Here is a 21,952-nt window from a genome sequence, read left to right on the forward strand (position 1 = left end):
GTTGGGTTTCTATTATTGCCTTCACCACACCGATGGGCAGGTGCTTTGAAACTCTCGCAGACATGATTGACACATACTTTTATGGAAAGTGAATGTTTTCCCAAATGAGAAATGATCGCTGAAAATTCTGACTTAAAGTGTAAACGTTCCAAACTTGCCTGCAGGCATAGACGTAAAGATTTGACAAGCGGGAGCTAAAAGCAGCTTTTGGGAATGAAGCAGGAGCTACCGCTGGGGTTGGAAGAGGCACTTGCCACGAATCTAATGTTATCATGAGATGTAGACAGTAACATTTGTCTGTTCTACATGACCCATTATGTTTTTTATGTATTTTAGACGTGTGCTACTGTGCATTCCAAAACACTGTTTGTCACTTGGATTTGTTTGTGCTGGACCTGTTTGTCCTGGAGAGTCGAACGTTGCTCGTGGTGTTGGTGTCAAGCTAACCAGGCTCTTCAAGGCTACAAATAGGAGCTAAAAAGCTGGGCACAATTATGAGCTATGCCCCGTGGAGCGTGCATTCTGTTGCTCTAATTTTTGGAGCTTGTCATTGTTTCAGATGGGGTAACAAGTAGTTAAAAATGTAATACGCAGGAGGTGGACATTGACAATTGCTTACGGACGTGTAGTGAACTACACTTAATACCACATACAATTAGCTTAGTGGTGCAGGTGAAAAAGCAACTGGAACACACCATGCAAGATCTTGCTGAATCTCAGGCGTGTGACGAGGGCTCTGTGCAGGTCATCTGCTGCGAAGGAGCTTGCGCACAGTATTCATGAAGTCTGTGACACATACGACCGCTGTTGGTAAGGTGGCCAAGCTGAAAACCTTTCTGTAAAACTTTTTGCAAAAGCCAATTTGGATCACATTATTTTTTTTTTTAAAGGCACGCTCAAGAGGCCGGGCCTCTTGCACTGAAAAACAAAAACAAATGTGAAGCCAGTTTGTTGAAAAATGCGTGAACGGTAAAAAAAATCCACACCCAAAAAATATTGGACTCGAAGCTACCCGACCTCTATGGAAAACCAGGAACTGGCGGTCGGGGCTTGGAGCACTGAGATCTAGGGGAGCATAGACTCTAGCGTGTTTAATGGAGGGTTTGGTTACTTTACCAGTGGGGTTTCAAAGGTCTTGTAGGTCCTTGTAAATGAGGTGGAAACATGCGTATCAACCAATAGAACAGCAATGTATTAAATCAGCAAACGGTGAGGAATGCACTCACCCCAGATCTGTAATAACATAGCAAATTTACCAATTGTTTCTACATTGATAACTCACCCTATTGGCCCTACGCGTACGAGACAAATAGAATTAGATTTCCAGACAACCCTAGTCACCAAGTACACCAGGCACACAAATGATAGCTACACCCCAAAATCGGAAGGACAATTTCCACAAAATGGGAATCACAAGACAGATCTAGTTGTGATGATAAAGAAAGCTAAATGCCATGCCTTTGCCCCCAAATGCCAGCAGAAGAGATCTGTGGGAAATGTTCCAGATGGTGAAACTGCATCCATATCAGGCTCTTCTCACTGAACAACCAAAGTTCACACACTCCACTCCAAATGTAATTAACCTAGGAGCTTTGTGCTGATACGCAAACAAGAATAACCGTTTTATAACATAATTACAATGAGGCGCAAAGGGATACATGATTAGCCAACACCTAGCAAAAAAACAAAGAAACCCTGTCACTCCTCCAAACGGGGGTTAGGGGAGAGGGGCATTATGGGGGGGGGGGGTGAGAAACAAATGTGATCTGGTTTAATCGGCCACACAATAAATAAAAAAAGACCCATATCTTCCCATATTCTTCTAGTTTCTTTCTTTTGGAAGGATACCTTTTCCCATGCAGGCACAGTATTGAAGTTATTTTACCACCCATAATCTGAGAGTTTAGACACATTTTTCCAAAGCCTTAATATTTACAATAATGGTCCTATGTCCTTTAGAACCTACCGTTTCCGGATATTGTGACATTAATCCTAGTATAAAGAAAACCGTGGAAAAGTGGAAGCTCAAAATTAAGTCTACCCATTGCGTCACCTCTTCTAAAAAATCATTTCCTTTTATTGCAGAACCAAAACATGGATAGTCATCCACCCTTCAGTCTTGCATGACCAACAGGTGTCTGCAAGGAGCAACTTAAAAGACTGCATTTTCTGTGGTGACCAGTGTACATGGTGAACAGACCTTTACAGTGTATATTGTAGATCAATATCTACCTTCTAGCCATAAGCTCTGGAGCAGATTCGTTTCCAATCCACCTGGGAAATTGTTTGTCCCAGAGCAATCGCCTTTGTCCCAGAGCAATCACCCAGGCGCTCTTGCCAAAGTAAAGTATGCTTTAGGGGAGGCGGATAAAGGGGATGCTCTCGATCATGGGAACAACCCAAGGGGTCATGCAGATTTGCATTCATTGGGGGAGAAAAGGACCATAAATAAGGCATGGCGATATCTTCAGCACTAAACTTCCAGCGGCTGAAGCTTCGATTTACATGTAAAGAATTGAGTCGTTCACATCAAATGCTTCGTTTGGTGTTTTGATGAATCCTGTGAAGTAATCCCTGATTCCCCGGCCTAGATCTCCTCCCATGTGACCTGGGGAAGTCAGCCGCTACCCGATACCGACCCTGGGGGTGGTATTATGAGGGAGGATCACATGGGAGGAGATGGCTGTCAGGTAGCTATGGCAACCCTATCATCAGAGATGCAATATTCTTCTTTTAATCATGAGCAAGACCCAATTCCTAATGAAATGTTGCCCCTCCCATTGTAGGACCCCAAGAACCATTTCCGCAAATACTCTAAGCAGAAGACCATCTCCACCTCCGGTACATATGACTCGCATGTAGCATCCTTTGTCTCTGATGGTTTTATCCTAAGTAAGGGTCCCAAACAAAATACCATTACACATAATGCTTACAACAACTCATATTTTTGACAGTTTTGATTCAAACATATATTCAAAGCAATACAGTTTTAAAAAGTCTAAAACTGGACTCCAACGCCCATAAAACCTTCAGTACTGGGACGAGGAAGAGAAGAAAGCAGTTAATGTGGAGCAGAAGAAACACCAAGCTAAATGTTCAGACTAGTTGTAATGGAAGTCAGCTGTGTGGGATATTTAAAAACTGTGTGCCTTTTTAAGTTGGAAGAGGAGGAGCAGGAGAATAGAGATGCAGAGTGGGTGCAGCGGGAAGCAGAACCGAAGGGGAAGCAGAACCGAAGGCAGACCCGCAAGAGAAAAACGGAGGCACAGCATGTGGTGCAGGTGAACTGTTGAGGAAGCAGCAGCAGTGGGAAGGCTGTCGGGGATGCGCTCACAACCAACAGCAGTTCCACGAGTGGATGAAGGAGAAGCCGGTGGGAGAACTACAGGAGGTGCAGGAGGGACTGCAGAGCATGGAACACTTTCCCGAAGCACGAGCTTGGCAGCAGCCATACACCATAGGTCAGGAACACCAGCAAACATCAGTGAGTCTGTCCAGAAGCATTGGGAGCCCCGGGGTGCACCGGCAGATGTGCAAACAATTGGAACCTGTTTTGAATATCAACCAAATGATAAAGAAAGACAGAATTTACACAATTCTCCATATGAGGTTTTTTTGTGGGGAAAGCTAGAGTACATGTGAACATTAATGAAGCAGTTGAAAGGCAAGATCTGTACAAATCTTCATATATTGGATGTCAATATAGGGAATATTGGAACAAGCATTGCCACAAGCCAATGAACACTAACAATGAAGCTAACAAACAAAACTTGAACACGTTTCCATATATGAGATGCCTATATGGGGGGAGATGGAACAAGTAATATCTGTAACCAATAAAGTATAAACAGTGAAGGAGCACAACTGGGTTATACTTGTAGAGAATTTAAAGATAAAGACAAGATTGTAAGAGAACCTGGTGAAAGAAGTGCATCAGGCAGTAGGCCTTTGGGGGCAGGGTGAAGATACCTCGCAGGAGAGTACACCAGAGGATCTACCAAGCCCACGGGTGGTTTCCTGGCAGGATATTACACCAGGTAATCCATTTAGAATATGTGAAAGGAAAAGACATTGTAAAAGGGTTCCTGGCAGGAGAGTACACACAGAGACTATCTTAACAAGTTGTTGTATAGAAGAGACCCTTTTGCCATCACTACACCATTACTTGGAAAATAAACATTTTTCATCATTCTTAGTGTTTTGGGAAAGAGACATTTCTACTACTCTTTATGAACCATTTTTCTCATCCTTAAGTTGCTAAGATACTGTTGCCATCCTTAAAACATCATTTCCTGGAAAAGGCACTTTTCATCATCTTTAAGAAAGTGTTAAATGAAAGACATTCCTACTACTCTTAAAGAATCACTGTCTGAACAGAATATTTCCAATATTCTACCTGCTGCAGTTCAGGGGAAGGGAAGTATCCCCTGGATAGAAGGATTGTTTTGTTGGATGTACATACTTGGTTTTTGCCCACCTTTGGCTGAAAACAGACATTTACCTTACACCATGAGAGTCGGAAGGTTTTGGACACAAGGGCAGTTTGCCTAATTTTGATGAGACACAGACTGATACCTAGTTTTGATTTACTAGGCAAGGAAACCCTCTTTCGGATAGGGACAAAAAGGACTTTATCCAAACCCTTTTGTTTTAATAAAATGTCTTGTTAAAAACATTACAACTTTGTGTCAGTCTCTCATTTCTCGCTGCTCAGTGTCCCATCTTCCAGTTTTCTGCTAGGCTTTCCAAAAGACAATGGAGTTATCCATTATTTTTGCAGGGTTCTTCCATAGGCATGAGTCTTTCAAAAGAATGCATCTTTCTCCCTTAAGTTCATTACCATTGTTCCTTTCTTTTATAACATGCCTAATGGTTGGTGCCGTTGAGGAGGCCGCTATATTATTTTCCATATATAAAAGACAGTTCAATGGAGCAGGCAGATGCATGACTTCTCAATCCGCATCCAAAGGGGCTTGGTTTCTGAAATGTTATGTCTTTTAAAGCTCCCACAGCATTCCAACCAATTGCATGTTTTTGCTACATCAGTAAACCCAAGAGGTATGTCTTGTCTTGTACACCCAACATATTAATCCACTTATGTTCAGAAACAGATTTATTTTTATCTATCTTGATGTATATTGGGGGGGCATGGCCCACCATCTAAGATGAGCGACAAAGCGCAGAGTTCCAACTCAACTACTTATCAATCCTCTATTTGGATAGCCTATCTTTTCACCAGTTGTGATGGTGCCCCCTGCAGGGCTTCTTACCCCAGTTCCCTGGCTGCAGCCTGTGTGAATATCCCTCCTTAAATGCAAGTTGGGCAGGTGCAGCACTGATGGACAGTCCTGCGATTGTCATGGTCTGGACTTTGAAATTGCATATGCATTGATATCCAGCACATAAGATCCAGAGTACGGCAGTTGGGGGAACAGTGATCCTATTCCTACTCCAGGATCAACCAAAGAGCTGTGGGAGTCTGTTGTCAAATGAATGTGGCTGCTGAGTGGGCAGAGGGAGGAAGTAGAAGTAGAATATTTCCTTCTCCTGTAGACTATTCTGGAGGAGGTTTAGCAGACCCCTTTAGATTAAGAGTATTTATTGAATTCTCTTTTTGTCATAATAGGACGCAAATGGTGGTTTCTCTGATAAACATGTTTATTCTTTCAGTTCTAGAGAGCCCAGCCTATCTAGCTGCCAATGACATGAGTACCTATTCCAGCTCACTGGTTTAGAAAGGTTAATTGTTATTTCACTCTTTAAAATATTTCCCTATCATTTCTTCTTTTAGTCCTTCATGGTGCAGCTATTTCTCTCGTCATTCTCTTCCTTTAGACTGTATTCATTCTACTTTCTGCAAGTCATCTTGCAATCTAGTCTTGGATAACCCCCCATTGTCATAATTCCACTAAAACTAAAGTCTTATTTCCTGCTTTTATTGTTCCTCCTCCTCCATAATTACCCCTTCAACTTCCTATCTGTTCCCCTCTGCGCCATCTTGGTGTCATCTTCAAGTCTACCCTTTCTCATTCTCAGCACATATCTAATACTGTTAATTCCTGTCACTTTCATCTGTCGAACATACGGGACGCTCGTCCATTTTTCGCAGCTAAACGCCTTACTACATTTTCTTTGAAAGGGCTATCTACATTTTGAAAACTTACACATTTGATGCACATGTCTGTGATAGCTTGCCAGCCTGAGCCATGGTAGGCCAGCTCGAATCGAGGGCCTCAGCAAGGGCTCCCGGTTGCCAACAAGTTACTTATGGCTATAAGTACCTTAGAGCTCCTTATGGGTTGCAATAGGCATTGTGATCTGCATGCCAGTTGGAGCAGGGAAGCTGGGCATTGAACCGGGGCACATAATGGTCCTCTTTTCAGTTTCAAGAGCAGTGAGGAGTCCAACCTCCAGTCACTGGGGTCCTAGTGGTGCCTCGAATGCCAATCCGCTACTATATTGTAAAAGGGCCAGAAAGGTACTCTACTTTTACTGGCAGTTTAATCTGCAGCTAATGTCAGAAGTCTACGCCAGCTCCCCTAGCATTCTGGGTCTCATGCCACCGAGGTGGTTGATGGTGTGCACAGCTGAGGTGTCCCTATTTAGGAGAATGCCAGCATTCACATGGCTTCCACTCAGAGCTCTTAATCGTGAATGAGCCTGCCAGAATCTTCAGGGAAAGGTTGCGATCCAACTTGTCTGGAGGAAATGTGTCCGCAGTCATTACTGGGCCACATGTGGCACTCCATCCAGTCTTTCTGGCGGTCGATTCTATCGCAAGATCCATTATGGCGCCAGAAAGGGCATGCTCTGTCAAGGTGTTCATGTGTTCCAGCCTCTAGTGGTCCTCTGTGAAAGCCCAAGTCCAGAGGAATCACCGGAGCATAGAAGAGAATCAACCCATATGTCTAATCTTGAGGCACTGGAGGTCCATGTAATAGAATGCCACAATGAGTGTCCTGGATTGAGGAGGTCCGCAGAATCTAATTTTTGACGTATTTCACAAAAAGCTAAATTAAAGGCTCTAATGTGGTCTACTTGGAAACCCAGGAATTCCAGACTATGGAACAGATTTAACACTGATTTCTGCCAGGTGACGAGGTAGCCTAGTTCCTTAAGGCGAGGTGGATGCAAGCTGTTAGTTCCTCCTGCGTGTGAGACCTGAGAATCGCGTATATAATCACCCTGGGCACTGAGGGTGGCTGCCATTTGCTTTTGAAATTTGATAAAGGTCAACGAAGCGGAGGACCAACCAAAACGGAGGCTCACAAACGCGGCGCAGCAGATTGACCCAGAGGAATTAAAGGAATTTCCTGGGGTGGTGGGGACTGGTTTGGAATTGGGTTATAACAAAACACAGGGGGGGCAAAAAGAAAGTTACATGGGTGATGCCCTTACTATATACACATTTTAACACAAAAACAGGGCAAGACATATCTGTATCGTAATTTAGTTATAGCCAGTTAAGATCCAGACGAGGAACCTCAGTGGTAAGGACAGAAAGAAGGGCAACAAAGCTGTGGCGAAAGACAGAAAAAATAGAGCGAATTTCTAGCTATCCCTGCCTCGTCCAGGAACCTCAACTAGGTCGCACTGGTGTGCCGCTTGTCTAACAGAGATAGAATAAGAGATAAACTATCAACTTCTATAGGGTGAAATGCATTCAGCCTTGTGAGGCCGTCCTTAACCACACTCTTCCATTATGTGTACGCATTTGGAAGAGAAAAATACAAATATTAAAACGGCGCACCCAAATTCAGAGCACCAGGCATCTAGTAGGGTGTGACCTACTTTAATAGCCTACAGATTGTCTGGCTAACCCTGGGGAGATAAGGTTTAAAAAGACACAAAAAGAAATTTTGAATGGATTGTGTCCTCCCACGTATTCCTCATCTTAGATATATTCGCCAGCTTGCTGCATCTTTTTGGATTTTTTTCGCCAGAGTGTGCTGTACTCGAGGCAGCGTAGCTTGGTCCCTCGAAGGCCGCCACCGAGCGTCGACATCATCCGTCGTATAAAGGGCTCGAGCCACTCCCGTTGGATCAGTTCCGTTTTTCCGAGCTTCTGCTTCGTGTATCAAAACGGCGTGTCAGTTTTTCTCATGGTGAAATGTCTTCTTCCTCAACCCCGACTACACCCAAGACGGGTTTTTAACAAGTGTCTCAAATGCGGAAGAAAGATGTCCATTACGGATCCTCACCTCAACTGTCTTTGGTGCCTTAGTCCTGATCACCGATTCGTACGGGTCGTGTCAGGCGATGTCGAACAAGGCTCTTAAGGAACGCCAAGTTAAGCTAGTGGTGGAGGAAGTCTTTCAAGTCTGCTAAAAGACTCGAGAGAATCGAGATCTAAATTTCTTCATGAGTGGAGGCGATCGAGGCCGAGTCGCTCGAGGAAGTCATCTTCCTCGTCATCGAAAAAGCGACATCGTAGATCTTTGTCCTCTTCTTCCTCACCCAACAGAAGGTTAATTTCTTGTCCTTCGAAGCATGATTCCCCAAAGAAATGGGAGGCCTTTAGGGTTCAATGCTAAAAAAGTTTGAGAAGGCGGCCCGACCCCCTCAAAAAAGCTATGTGAAGAGCATGTCCCTGTCCACTCTAAAGGTGACAGAGGGAAATCCAAAACATCTCACACTAAATCTGACAAAAAGTCGAGGGCATACTCGGACGATGATTCTCCAGCGCCTCATGAGACTGTACAGAAACATTCGGTGCATAAATCGCGGTTGCCTGAGGACAAAATAGCGTCCGCATTGTTGAAGTCGGCTATCAACTCGACGCGTCCTTCGACGCCGTCGAAGCCAAAAATGGCGTTGATACCTTCGGCGTCGGAGCCTTACTCGACATCGAAGCCATTCTCGATGACCTCGGGGATTCCTTCGAGTATGTCGAAGCCGGTGTCGATGCCGTCGACGCCTTTGTCTGGGAAATCTTTCATGCTGGTTCCCAAGACCACAACTACAGCTAAGGCTAGGTCTGTTCCACCTTTACCAGAAAAATGTTTCCACCCTCAGCCCAGGCAGGAATTTTTAAATCTGGCTATTTCTGCGGAAAAAACCTCTGATGAGGAAATTACATCAGCTGGTGTTCGATTTGGAACAAGAGAAGTCCCTTAGGAACTGGCAGATCCTAATTCAAAAATGTCAGAACTTTATAACTGCCTACAATTGGCCAGTGGCCTAGATACCTCACCTGAGGTAGATTTTGAAAGGCCTGACCCCACAGACCATGCTGAACCGGGGTATAGGCACCTCATGGGAAGAGTGATAGATTTTAAGGGGTGGAAGTCAGTGTCCCCAAGATATGACCAGGACGACTAAACAGACATTATTGATGAAGGACCTCAGAAAGACCCAGTCCTTCCCTTCCACAAAGCTCTTCAAAAGAGAATTATGACAGATTGGGAGACATCTGAATCTCTACCAGCTGTAAATAAAAACATTTGTAGGAAAGTATAGACCTGCTCCCTCGGATCCAGAATATTTATCTAAGCATCTTTCGCCTGAAAGCTGCGACTGCGAACAGACAGTCGGACTATCCATCTATGCCCCCTGACGGGGATGATAAAAAGATTGATGCCTGGGCGAGGAAGTCTTTTACTTCTGGTAGTATGGCCCTTAGTCTACTAATGTGACTTGTACATTAGCTAGGTTCACTTGCACCCTGTGGAGCTGTTATATGCAGCGGCTGATCACATCCCGGAGGGTGAGGAGCGGGATGGTTTCCTGGCGATGGCAAAGGATGGGAAGGAGGCTATGGAGCAGTGCCTCAAGCCAGGACTGGATACTGCAGATTATAAGCAGATCCATGGCATCTAGTGCAGTCTTGCGTAGATTCGCATGGCTAAGAAAATCTGGTTTTGCATCTAATGTTCAATCCAGGTTACTTAATATGCCCTTTGACGGCTTGAGGTTGTTTGGCAGCCAGGCGGAGGAGAGCTTGGAGAAGCTGCAGACCTCGAAAGCGGCAGCAAAATCACTCTGCGCCGCTATAAGGCAACCTCAACAGCACTCTTACGCAGGGTCATCTTCCTGGAAGAGTCGCCCTTTTCGCTTCTAGTTCTCTTTTGGAAAAGGGAGAGGGCAGGCCAGTCAAAGGGGACAACAAAGAAACCCTTTCGTGGTGGGAAAGGGAGAGGTGCTAGATCAGCCACAGCAGCGGCTACTACCTCCTTAGCCGCTGCTGCAGCCACTGCAAAACCACTTTGAGGCCTTAACCCACAAGACCCTGGTGGGAGGCAGAATCGCTCCATATCTGGACGAATGGCGGGGCATTACGTCGGATGCCTGGGCACTAGAGAGTGACCCATGGTTACTTTCTTCCTTGTCGTCAAACGCCTCAGGATCATCCACCAGGAGCCAACTCTGTAAAAATTCCGGACCCGCTCCTTGTGCAGGAGATTTTAACCCTGCTAGAGAAAGGTGCAATAGAACATGTACCTGTAGCGGAGAGGAACAAGGGTTGGTACTCCCCTTATTTTCTCATCCCCAAAAATGACGGAGTATTGAGACCCATCTTGGATTTGAGAAATTTGAACAAATTCCTCAGCAAGGACAAGTTCAAGATGGTGACCCTTTCTCAGATCCTTCAGGCTCTTCAGCTTCAGGACTGGCTGGTTTCATTGGACCTTCAGGATGCTTACTTTCATGTGCCAATCCATCTCAAGCACAAAAAGTACCTGAGGTTCGCAATTGGTGGATCTCACCCTCGGTTTCGAGTTCTGCCATTTGGGCTGACCTCCGCCCCGAGTGTTTTCACCAAACTAATGGCGGTAGTGGGAGCGAGTCTCGGAAGGGATTCACGTCTACCCTTATCTGGACGATTGGCTGATCAGGACATGTTCACTTGAACTGGCCCAGGGACATCTGGCCATGACCTGTCACTTCACAAATTGGGCTTCTCCATCAATTACAGAAGTCACAAATGATTCCAAGCCAAAGACTCCAATTCATCAGAGCCGTCCTGGACACCACCTCAGGGAAAGCCTTGCCTCCCTAGGAAAGAGCTCACCACATTCTGCAGATGGTAACAAAGTTTCAGAATGCCCAACATCTACCGGCGTTAGACTTCCTAAGGTTGCTAGGCCTCATGGCATCCTGCATTTTTCTGGTGCCGGAGGCTCGACTGAGTATGAGACCCCTTCAATGGATCCTCGGGACTCAATGGTCCCAGTTTTCAGGGGAGATGTCAGACCTTCTACAAGTCCCGTCCAAAGTGGCTCAAGATCTCCTTTGGTGGGCTCACAAGGAAAATATCCTCAGAGGGGAACATTTTTGGCAACCATGGCCGGAGATAACTGTTGTGACGGACGCCCCACTCACAGGGTGGGGAGCCCACACCAACAATCTGACAATCAGCGGCGGTTGGTCTCCATCGGAGTCCAACTACACATCAACCTTTTGGAGCTGAGGGCTATCAGACTTGCACTGAAGGCCTTTCTGCCCTCTGTACAGGGAAAAAATGTCCTGATAATGACAGACAACATAGTGGCCATGTACTACCTCAACAAACGAGGAGGCGCAGGATCACTTCCACTGTGCAGAGAGACAATGCAGCTCTGGTTCTGGGTAATGCAAGAAGGAATCTGTCGGCAGTTCACCTAGCCGGAGAGCTGAACATGGGGGCGTTTCTCTGAGCAGGCAGGGCACAGTCTCCCACGAGTGGGAGCTAGCTCAGGAAGTCCTTGAAGAGATCTTCACCCTTTGGGGAACCCCTGAAGTGGATCTGTTCGCGACCGGTGCCAACTGCAAGTGTGAACTGTATTGCTCAAGGGAATTTTCCCCCCGAGAGGAGCTCTAAGAGACGCGTTCGTGGTGACTGGATATTTCCACTCCTTTACATGTTTCCTCCAGTCTCCGTGATTCCTCAAGTAATCAGGAGGTTGAGAAAGTTCAGGAAAATCATGATCCTTATTGCCCCGGATTGGCCAAAGAGAACGTGGTACTTTCTGGACATGTCCATCTGCCCTCCAATACGTCTTCCACAAAAAGGGGATCTTCTCTCGAAAGAGGAAGGTTGGGTTCTCCATCCAGAGGTCAAGACACTCAACTTTCACGCTTGGCTTCTGAGAGGTTGAGATCTAAGGATTGGGACCTCCCAGATGACGTTATGGAGATTTTTCTCTCGGCAGAAGACCAGCAACAAAATCCTTGTACCAATGTTGTTGAAGAAATTCAGTAACTGATGCAGGGATAAGAATGTGGATCCTTTTCAGTGTGCCACTCCCATGGTGCTTTCCTTTCTATTAGATTTAGCCAACTCGGAGCTCCAAGTTGGAACTATTAAAGGATATTTGGCAGCGCTATCCATCTTCAAGCGCTCCTCAGAAGAAGTTTCATATTTCAAAATGCCTTTTAGTTATCCAATTTCATAAAGGATTAACAAATGTGTTCCCTTCTACACCTTTCCAAGTTCCCATTTTGGATTTAAATTTGGTTTGAAAGTTTCTTGTGTGCCCCTTTTGAGCCTTTACATTCTTGTCCTTTAAGGCACCTAACTTTAAAAAACGCTTCTACTAGTGGCTCTAACTTCAGCCCGCAGGGTGAGTGAGTTGCAGGCGCTCTCTTGCAAGCCTCCTTAAACAGTTGTTTTAAAGGTGAAGCCTTTTTTCCTACCTAAAATAGTTTCGGATTTCCATCTGTCACAGAAAATCACATTCCCATCTTTTTATCCTCCCCCGCACGCTAGTAAAGAGGAGGAAAGATTTCAGACTAGACCCTAAAAGGGCTCTCAGTTTTTACATATCTAGACTGGAAAGATTTAGACAAACAGATCAGTTGTTGGGCCTTGGTGTGTCCAAACAAACTATAGCTAGATGGATTATCCTAGCAATATCTGAATGTTACAAATTGGCTGGGAAGGAGCCTTCAGATGGGTTAAGGGCCCATTCAAGCAGGCGCATAGCAACTTCCACGGCTCTTCAGAGGGGTGTCCCAGTGCAAGACATTTGTTGCTGCGGCCACTTGGTCATCAATGCACACTTTTGCAAAACATTATTGTTTAGACACCACCTTTTAGGGTTTTTTGCAAAAAGCCGTCTTTCATTCTGTGCATAATTGAAGAACTATGGTACTCTCGCCTCCTCTAAATTACAACTGCTATGGGAATCTATCTAAAATGAGGAATACGTGGGAGGACACAATCCATTCGAAGAACAAGTTACTTACCAACTGTAACGTTCTTTCGACTGGATGTTCCTCCCACGTATTCCTCATCACCCTCCCAATCTACCCCTCCGGACAGTTCTTAGCTTGTTGCACTTGTACTTTCTTAAGAGCCCGACATCTGCCGACACAGAATACAACTGATGCGACCATTAACATCGAAAAAACATAACTAAACCAACGGGTGAGGCTTGAGCCCTGTATACGACAGATGTCGTCGACGCTCAACGGCGGCCTTCGGGGGATCAAGCTACGTGACCTCGAGCACAGCGCCCTCTGGCGAAAAAATTTCAGAAAAGAAGCGGCAAGCTGGCGAATATATCTAAGATGAGGAATAGGTGGGAGGAACATCCAGTCGAAAGAAACATTACAGTTGGTAAGTAACTTGTTCAACTAACAAAGACAATACAGTCCCCTCTCTCCGTCTTTGAGTGTGTTTAATAGGCGGAGTGTGCGAACAAGTAAAAAGGTTTGCTCAAACTACATAGTAGGCCAGTTAAACCTCTCGAGTGTAGCAACCACCATCGACCGGTTTCAGTGGCAAAGGTGTAAATCGGGCCACTTTCATCGGGACAGTCTCCGTTTTCAACCAACTGGTATAATCATAAATATCGTAACCAAGTTGAAGAAACAAAAATAGGCAAGTGGTTTTATACTTTACCAACTTGTCTTAAGTGTCATTCGGCCAGATCAGTCCATGAGGGAACCTTGCATAGATTCTCCCCTGTATGATCTGATGTTGGAGAGGGATGTTCTCCCCTTACAGGTATTGACAAAGGGATCCAACTCAGGCACAGTATTTGTAAAATGCCGCAGGTGTGCGCTACCCGAAATTGCTCCGTCCAGAACGAATCTGGCTCAGACGCTGCCAACTGAGCCTGCTTAGTTCCAGGCGCTGCTAACTGAACCTGATTAGGGATGTATGTCGGAGACATATGGCTGTTTGTTAGGAAAAGGGACGGTACGTCAGGAGTGAGAAAGAGATGAAACCCTAATATCAACCTCATCTTGGGAGGTTAGAGCTATAAAGTGTGTTGAGGAAATGCATTAAGATCCATTATGGCTGCGTGATTGCCTTGAGATATGCTCAAGAGTTCCAGATAGTTTTTGTGGTTATGATACCTGCTGGTAATGTCAAAACACTACCCTGATAATGGTACCTCTAGACTGAGTAGCATAAGCCCAATAGACAGAAATGTCTGAGCCAAGAGTTGTCTGTGTTATGAAAGGTATGCAGGAAATATAACTGATAACAGTGGTCAGACCGAAGGGCTTTCCCACCTTGCGCCAAAAACATAAGCCTCTCGGCTGAGCAGAAATGATCAACGCTTTAAGGGGGAATAGGGTTTTATGTTTTCTGAAATGTGGGTCAAGGTATCAGTTTTCCTAATGGCATTACTTTGGTGGGGGGAGTCCAGTAAATAATGAATACACAGTGTAAACGTTGGGGTGCAAGGAGTAGTTTTTATTGGAGAAAGAGGATGGCCTGCTTATACATTCGGTTGGATTGAAATGGAAACCATAAATGCAGGATTTGATGCGAGCATGGAGGAAGGCAGAAGTGTAGTAAGTAAATGCATCCAATATAGGTAACACGGAATTAAGCTTTATAGATATAGCTCGAGGGCTGTACCGGGAGTTATGGGCCCTGAAGACCACGTTAAAGGCCTGAGCGCAGCAAGGGCATTTAACAAGGTCTTGAAGGTCAATAACTCTTGTTATGGGCCGAGGGTGTGGTCCATAAGCGATTATGTACATTTAAAAAAAAGAAATAAATAAAAAAAATTTGCAGCAACCACGTCCAAATGTGACAGAGGAAGGGGCATGGCTTAATTAGCAGCCAGGCCGCATCTGCCAGATGCAACCTGGCGAAGGCGACAAGGGCCCATCCGCTCACCCACCCACCTGCTCCCTTCCTCACTCTAACATGGTAAGTAGTGGGGCATTTGATTTCTCATGTCCGGGCTGTGTCTGTAAGGTTTGGCCTGGGCAGGATGAGAGAGGCGCTGGTAGGGGTGCCTCCGGCCCCTACCTAAGAAGCTACAATGTGTTGGAAAACATTTTTTGCCAGATCCGTGTCTGTCGGGTGTGGGAAGGCATATACTGCCAGCGACCCTGGGTGAATGGTGATGGAGTTCATTCCCATTGGGCAATTTCCAGGCTATACTGGTTTTGCAAGCCCTACCTGATTATATAGCGTGGAACTGAGCCGATCCGGAAGTCCCACGTCACTCCCTTGGGATATAATTGTATGTAACATTTTAAAACACAAGAATGCCAGCAGGAAGTTAGTTTTATTTATTTTTATTTTTTATTTATCTTTATTTGTTTACAGTTCAAAAGAACTTCAACAAATGTATATTACAAATATTATCTCATAAATAATCAGCATAAAAACTAATTCCTGTTAAAAATCCATGAGTTGAACTCGCAAGCATTAAGTAGTTGTAAACATTACTAATGCTTTCCATGTACAATTAAGATTCCTCAAAACATGAAAATCAATTAAAACATTCAAACGAGCATTAAAACAAATGAAACATTTGTATACAAATAGGATATTTGACACGCTTAAAAGAATTTCCCAATTTGGGGTTAACAACATATCTGACCCTTTAAGGACTTGGACCAGGATTCTCAGTTTTCACACGATTCAGGACTACCTTCAACCTGATCTATTCATTGGACCCAGATTTCATTTCTGCAGTATCTTAATACCCGACCGCTTTTCTATTGATTTCCAAACCAGATAAAGTGTAATGTGCATTTGGTTCGATTTTCTAGTTTAAACAATAATCCCAGAAAAATATGATTTAATCGAGTCGTAATTGTTCAGTCTTTCACCTAATAAACACATATAAACTGACCCAAGTAAATTGCACTCTGTCATAACGTGTCTTACAGTTTCCAACTGTTCAAGGGATTTACATGTCCGACATAACCAACTCTTACGGATGCCCTTTTGTGGGCCTCTGATTGTAGGTAGCAGCAATTGATTGACTCTCAGTCTGGGGCTCAATAGAAGGTATATTTGTGGCTTCATGTATCTATGGATAATCTGAGCAACTGTACCGTAATTACGGAGGCTAGTCAAATGGATATAATCTTTGGTCCAATCCCATTTGTTGGCCTTGGACTAAGACGGAATTGGACCAACTTTCAGGCCTGGGCGTCCAGGTAATAATACAGAAGAAATCCAAGTTTAAAGTGTCATAGTTCTTCCCGTCTACGCTCACTTCGTGTCCGGAATTCTTGCCCAGCTCATTTAGTAGTGGGCATGTTGAGGACATTTTTGACTTCACATATAGGGCCCCTCTTCTCTTGTCCAATTGGGTGCTTAAAGATGCAATCCCAAGTTCAAGTCTTAGGTACTCCATGGGAGTGGTTGCCATAAAGTTTAATGCTGTGCACCAGAACCTGCCTTCCAACCACTCTAGCCATCTAAGGTCCCTCATTGATATGGCCTCCAACCCATACAATATCATGGAACTGTAATATTGCTTATAAAATATCAGGATACCCTGATTGTATACCCCACAGTGTTAATAACATGTCCGAAGTAAGAGCGTCCATTGTCACGCTTTCCTTGTTTGGGCCTCAATTATACCTACATTGGAATTCTTGTTATTTATTTCAATCCCCAGATGTATATAGTTTTCTACATAATCGATCTAGCCCAGCTTGGTAATCCGCCCGTCTTGTGCACCTTTTTACTTGTTAGGAGCATGCATTTGATCTTTGTGGTTTTTACCATGAGTCTATTTTCGTGCGCATAATTGTAAAGTTCAATTAGCATATTTTGAATGCCAGTGAGTTAATGGTCAAACACTAAATCATCGACATACAACATGCTCCCGATAGTTTGTCCCTATTTTAGGTGGCCAGTTTGACCTCACCAAGAGGCGAGCTGGAAGGTCTGAGGTAGATTGAATAGCAGAAGAGCCCACAAACATCCTTGTTTCACTCCCTTGCATATACTTGTCAACCCTGATGTACTCCCCTCATTGTCCAAACAAACACGGACTTGGGTTTTATTGTACAGGAGCCGAATTGCATGTTTGACATTTTGGGCAGACCATTAACCCTTAATTTGTGCCACAATATCACGCGATCCACCTGGTCAAACACGGCTTTAAAATCCACAAAGGTTACATATAAAGAAGCACTGTCTTTAATGACCATCCTTTTTTGCAACATATCCAGCAACTTGATATTATGGATTGTTGTGGAGCCTGGTCGGAATCCTGTTTGGTAAGTGTTCTGGATGTCTCTGCCCAACTCTTCAGTTCTTTCAACAAAAAGTTCCAAACAATGTTGCCGTTACATCTAGCATTGGCAGTAGCCTGTAGTTGTCCGGGAGTTTCCGATCTCCTTTTTTGTAAATTGGAAGCAACACAGACTGCTGCCAAGATGTTGGTATTTGATGTGTGGTATACATTGTCTTGAACAATACCAAGAGGATAGCTGTCCAAGCTTCAGGAGAATTCTTTAACACCCGATTGGATAGCCCGTTAGGACCGGGTTCTCAGGAGCTTTTTAGTTGAGGTTTTGCCTCAACCATCAAGTCAAGGGTAATCCTCAGTGGCCACTCTTCTATGGGATCATGGTCCGATAGTTAAGGGGGCGTTTTCTTCCCTTGCTTTTAGGTGGGCCTCCCAAACTTCACTTTTTTTCAGGTTTACGATAGACTTGGCCCTTTCACCCTTTACTTGCGATAGTATTTGCCAAGTACAGTGGGTATTCCTAGACTTAGTGCCTCAAGCATCTGCTGCCATCACGCAATGGAGAAACCCCAATGCCTAGTATTAGCAGCACACATTTAACATTTCACCCAACACCCCATAAGGACTTCTCTAGTGATTTCCTTGTCTAATGTGTAACCCAAACTTTGTAATGTACTTTTATGGGACCCTATTAGTTGAGCAGTTTTTGTTAGAATACAGTGTATACTTGATGTGTTACTGCTGATGTTTCTTAGGCGTTCTGCGAATTCAAAGTCAGTGGAGTTCAATACTCTCAAAAAAGGTACTCTATGGAGAATGTTAATTCACTGCTGTTAATTCACTTTATTTTGCGCATTGGTAACTATTGTAAATTTCTTGGGATCCACCGTTGGTTATACCTCTGGGACTGAATTAGATGCTTCCTGTTGCATGTTCTCATACCAATGCTTCGACGACTACGGCACCAGTAGGCTTACTCATGTCGTTTGGCAATGGTTCTTCTGATGCTCCAGTTTCCATGGGCCCGATTTCCTCTATAAAGGCGGTTCTTTTTGTCTTTCAATAACCAGCTAGTTAAGGTCCCTTTGTGTCCTTTTCTTGCGTCTGGATTCAATCTTTCTTGTTTTCCGTGTCTTGGGACAAGTTTCTGAATTTATAGTTCAGTTTGTGGGCTCTCAGTCTAGAGCTATTGGGAGGTAGTAGGATCGTGGGTTTTCCCCCTTTGTTAGGCTTTGTTTGGCCATTCTCCGCTGATTTCGAGTTGGGAACATTGTTGATTCATCTGCTGAGTCCTGAACGTCTGTTTGCCCTGTTCCAAAACACGGTTATCCTTTGTGCACTATTGGCATCACTGAGCGGTTTTTCTTTGATCTGTTCTGCCACTGCTTGTATTATGGCACTCTGTAATTTTTGTTCTTGAAGAATGGTGCTGCATAACTTCAGTAGGATCTTCACCGTGAATTGTAGTGGGCCGTTACAATCTCCATTCCCTGTTAGGCTGTGTTGGTTGGTATTTGTGATTATAGATGTTTCCAGAGACTCTGGGTCACCAGTCGGTGGGTACAACTCAGGATTGGTAGACATTCTGGGAGAATGGTAAATCACAGATAGTTGACCTGATAAGGACATGATGGAATTGTCCTGGAGCTGAGCGCCTTGATGTGATATGGAGATGTTAATGTTCGTTTGCATTTGCGTCTGGAGGAATCCTGGTTGTAGTGTTTCGTGCAAAGAATAACCTAGGTCGAGCTAAGAATTTTTATTGATGCTGTCAAAGTTTGTGCTTGTCAGATCGAGGTTTGCTGTCACAGATTGCTCCCCTTGAACCTGCTCTCCAAGCACTTGTTCTTCACTACTCGGGTCAGCCTTGTGAAGAAAGAACGCTGTAATTGTTTGTCGCGTTATATCACCAGTTGTCTCCTCGGGACCCTGTTCCTTTCCCCCTCTTGTGCCAGGTGCCGTGTGGGGCTCTGTAGCGTTTGCCTGCGATCTTGTGGCCGGCATTTTGTTAAATGGTTTTTGCTGATACTTTCTGATGATTTTATTGTAATTTTACTTTTTTACAGGCATTCGAAGGAGGGACTGATTTAAGTACTCTCGGTGAGAAACACTTACTTGGTTACAATTCAGGTATGCTGTTAATATGCTCAGCCGTTTCGTCAGTGACTCAGGATTTCAAGTTAGCTGTACCCTCTCTGCACCTTATACTTTTTTAGCGGCTAGTCGGAGGTTCGTTTTACTTAGTTTAATAGTCACAATTAAGGTACAACTTGACCCTATTAACCAGGGGAGCCGATTTATCAATTTCCCAGGGGGGGAGGGCAGGGGGTTGCCCATATGTAGGAAGTGACATCACCAGCAGTTATGACCGCTTTTGCACATAGTCACCAACTTGGTGCAACGGGGGTGGGTGGAAACATTGGCTAGCATGTACTGCATATACTAAAGTCAAGTAAGAAGGAGGTTTAAGTCTTCCAGTTGCATTCCAGTAAGCCATCACTGCCCCTCTATAATCATTCAGGTTGTAGTAGCCCTCAAAAGGCAGTGCAACTGAACTAGGATGGGAGAACGAGTTGTTTGCTGAACAGAAGGTATAGCTGCAAGGTGGAGTACCACCAGCACCACCAAAAAGAAGTTCCCATTTCAAGGGGAAAAAAGTAAAGAAGTTCAACATCCCTCGACCGGCAGGTCTGGCATTGCCAGTTGGGCTACACTGCATGTAAGTGTAATGCTTTTTGGATTCCAAAAATTAGCCGATTTCTTTGAAACAGTATGCTATTTCTAACTGAATGCTTGTTTAATACTTATGAAATCCGTGGTTACTCCACAACGTTCATGTTCCTTTGAGTCAAACTCTCTAGGCAGGCTTTAGACTTCTTAGATGAATGGAATCTGTGATGATTTCTGTTCTTGATGTCATGGCCATGCTCCAGTACCGCAGTGTGGTCAGAGTTTTCATTTTACCTGACTTCGCTTTCAATACAACCAACCATGCCATCCTGTTTTGACTGTGAAGATGTGGTATGCTCTCTCACCTCAACTTCGAGAACGGTCTTGACTACCTCCATTTTCTTAAGGCCTTAAAGACATTCCTTAATGTTTAAATCTCTCGGTTAGGGGATCTTCGGCAGTCCTGCTCCTCAGCACCCCGATGTCTTCAAGCCTTGGTTTCAAAATAGAATACAATATCATCTCAAAGCTCTCTTAATGAAGTTGGGTAAGGATATTGGTCCCAGAGGAAAATAAGTAAGATAGCTAAACGGAACAATGCTCCACCTACAGATAGTTGTGTGCATAAAGGTTTTTCTATGGGAAGGAGAGGACTTGTAAACTAATGTACATTTACATCTGCATTTTTGCATAGGGTAAAAAAAATGGCTTTCCCTCACCCGGTATTAATAAACCAGGGGAAAGAACTTCAAGTTGCAAGTTACTAGCCAGGCATAAAAAGCCACTTGCCCCCACACACCATTTCTCACTTAGCACTAGCAAATTACCATTAGATGATAGCTAGTGGGAAGTGCGGATTTTGAGGACCAAATAAACTCATAGTTAAAGGGTGCTTCCTGGTTGATCTAATGTTTACAAAGTGCTCGGATACGCCAAAAAGGTCACCTAGTGCAATCCACTACAGTCACACTTATGGAGATTTAAAACACTGTATCCTACTAAAAAAGGACCACTTTTAAGGGCAGTGTGGGCATCTGTAGAGGCTCATAAAGCTATTAAGAGGGTTGGTCCCTCTGGGGAAACACCAATTTCTTAAGGTATCTCCATAAACTGGTATGACCTGTACTGAAGTTGCCTGTCAGGACCCTGGTACATGTGTGAGGGTACCTCAAGGGGTTGGGGGTCCCACCATCCACTTCATGATGGAGGTCCTAGAGCAGTGTAGGGAGGGTCCCCTCCGCAACACAAGGAGTAAGTGACATGGGACGGCTTTATAGTATCATAGTGATGATAATGGTAGCTGGACTATAGGTGAGATGTAATGGAATAGAATAGAAATGCCTGTAATATTAGAGTACCTGAGTATTTCCTGGCAACACAGCCAATGATGGAACTCTGCTACTTGGTCATAATTTGGAGTCAGCTGGCAAATAGAGCAACTACCAGAGGGCCTGGCAAATGCCTCTCCATTGCCTACACAAAAGAAAAAAACTTATCTTTGTCAAGGTTTGCTTCTCCTGCAGTCAACCCACACATGCTTACTACTTATGCATAAACCCAGCTACAATTATACTCTATATATTCAGGATCATAAAAGTGTATCAATAATCGGACATCATAGTCCACACTTGATAAAACCGAAACAGAATACACCTTGTTCAATAATACATTTATCAAAACTAGTAAGACGACCATTCCCAAAACCCTAACTGAAAGAGTTTTGCAAATATAATACTAGTTTTCACCATTACTTGCCCTTCCTCTATCGTGTACATCCCAATACCCCTCTATTTCACAAAAAAATCCCTCACTTGCATACCATATGCCCAGGATTTGACCTCTATTCCCAATATTTTCAGTAGAACATGCTCCGCATTTGTGTTACTTACTATGCC

General features: G+C 44.3%; 1 protein-coding gene across 2 annotated transcripts in view; it reads left to right on the forward strand.

The window, feature by feature from the left end:
- DCTN4 (dynactin subunit 4) overlaps positions 1 to 21,952 on the forward strand; it is a 447,710-nt gene that overhangs the window by 140,612 nt on the left and 285,146 nt on the right. The window lies entirely within an intron of this gene.

Source organism: Ambystoma mexicanum, chromosome 3q (assembly GCF_040938575.1).
Source record: "Ambystoma mexicanum isolate Mex_15411 chromosome 3q, UKY_AmexF1_1, whole genome shotgun sequence".
NCBI lineage: Eukaryota > Metazoa > Chordata > Amphibia > Caudata > Ambystomatidae > Ambystoma > Ambystoma mexicanum.